Genomic DNA, 2200 nt, shown 5'->3' with positions numbered 1-2200 from the left:
CATTGGACTGGTTGTTTTGCTGCTGCTTTACCTGAAAACCACGTCATCTCCACACTGAGCACAAGACCGAACACAGTTTCCCACACAGATTGTACTTTTGCTACACTTGTTAGTGTACCTCAAAGGTAATGGCTTTGAGGATTCTTGGAAACTTTAACTTCTTTATGTCCTTCTAACTTTCTCAGCACAACAAACTCCCAAAGCCTTCATCTATAGTGAGACCTGAGAAGTCCTTGGATCTGTAGTAGGTTTTAGGATCAGCACGAGTCTGTTAATAGGTGACTGGTGCAGCACTAATGACCTTCAGGTCTGTAGCTCTTCCAAAACTCAGACGCTGAAGGCTTTTCTTTCCCATCTCTCCGTGACTGTTGCCTACTTACCCATGACCTATTGGAAAGTATGTGACCTTGAAAATATCTGCATTGTTTTTGTGAGTCAAGGACTATTTTTGTACTTTATGCATCAGGGTATTTCTAAGAACTGAATCATTAAGAAACAAGAATATGCAGTAACCGTATGAGTTTGGAGCATATAAATGGTTAACCTGCTGTAGAGTATTATTAGTCTGGATATGTTTTGGGATTCGTGAATCATTAACTCAAGCCCACACAGACTTTAAAGAGACGTGTACACTCAGCAGCAGATTTATTCTGGTACTTTTATGTTGTCTGTGCTGTATGTACAAACAGCAGGACCTTTGGTGTTGATCATTTGTGTTTGGCTTGAAAGGAAACTGAATACAGGTTTTTAGTTATTGTACAAATGGTGTATTTAACTTCTAATACTTTGAATAATTTTGGTTTTCTATACTGGCTATAATTTATATACACTATACACTAATATATACACCATAAACTACATTTGAGGTCAGTAAAATGTTATTTTAAAGAATTTTTCATTCAGTAATTGTTTTAAATTGATCAAAAGTGACAAACATTTACAATGTTACAAAAGATTTCTGTTTCAAATAAATGCTGTTCTTTTGACCCTTTCTATTCATCAAAGAATGCTAAAAAAAAATGTATCATGGTTTCCACAAAATATTAAGCAGCACTTCAAAAAAAAAACAAAAAAAAAAAAAAAACTTTTTTTGAGCATCATATTAGAATGATTTCTGAAGGATCATGTGACACTGAAGACTGGAGTAATGATGCTGAAAATTCGCCTTTATCACAGGAATTACACTTTAATTTAATTAAAATTTTAAAAGTTTTTAAATGAATATTTCACAATATTCCTATTTTACTTTATTTGATCAAATTAATTTGGACTTAGAGAATTCTTTCTAAAGATTTTTTTTATTTTTTTTTAAATCTTACTGACTCAACTGACAATTTATTAAAAAAAAAAAAAAAAAACTAAACTAAACTATTCTCATCCCATTTGATACACTTAACATGGAGCACAAACTTCTAGAAAAATGGTAGACCCTCATTATTTGGATTTTTCATTGGCATACAGAATCAGTTTTAACCTTAAAGATATAGTTGACCCAAAAATGAAAATTCAGTCATAAATTACTCACCCTCATGTTGTTCCAAACCTGTAAGACTTTTGTTCATCTTTGTTACACAAATGAAGATCTTTTTAATGAAATCCGAGAGATTTCCGTCCCTCCATTGACAGCTACGTAACTGACACTTTGACGCTTCAAAAAGTCCATAAAAAGACTGTAAAATGAATCCACATGATCTGAGCAGTTTAGTCCAAATTTTCTGTAGACAAGATTGCTTTATACACTGAACAGATTGAATTTAGGCTTTTGTTCACATGTAAAAATACATGAACTTACAAATCAGTTGTGGTAAACAGAAGCTCAAGCATGTTTGCTTGACGTGTGTGAGAACCAATGAGGTTCATTCTCATGTGTTACGCAGCAAGTTTGAGCTTCCAGAAGAGGTTTGTCCTTCCACGTCAAGCAGGTTCAGTTGAGCTTCTCTTTATGTTTGCTGATCAATCTTTATCTGTGAATAAATAAAAAGCCTAAATTCAGTCTGTTCATCAAAGTTTGGAACAACATGAGGATGAGTAAATGACAGAATTTTCATTTTGGGGTGAATTATCCCTTTAAGGTTTTGCAAAACAAGCTTTTGGTATTTTGACTTTTTGATCTAGACTTTGCTAAAACATCAGTCATTGAAAAGTTACAGGTTTCTGTTCTGTATATCCAATAATATTACAAAAAATAAATGGCCCTACT

This window comes from Chanodichthys erythropterus, chromosome 11 (genome assembly GCF_024489055.1).
Source record: "Chanodichthys erythropterus isolate Z2021 chromosome 11, ASM2448905v1, whole genome shotgun sequence".
NCBI classification, from domain to species: Eukaryota; Metazoa; Chordata; class Actinopteri; order Cypriniformes; family Xenocyprididae; genus Chanodichthys; species Chanodichthys erythropterus.
Note: the sequence above shows the minus strand (reverse complement) of the source record.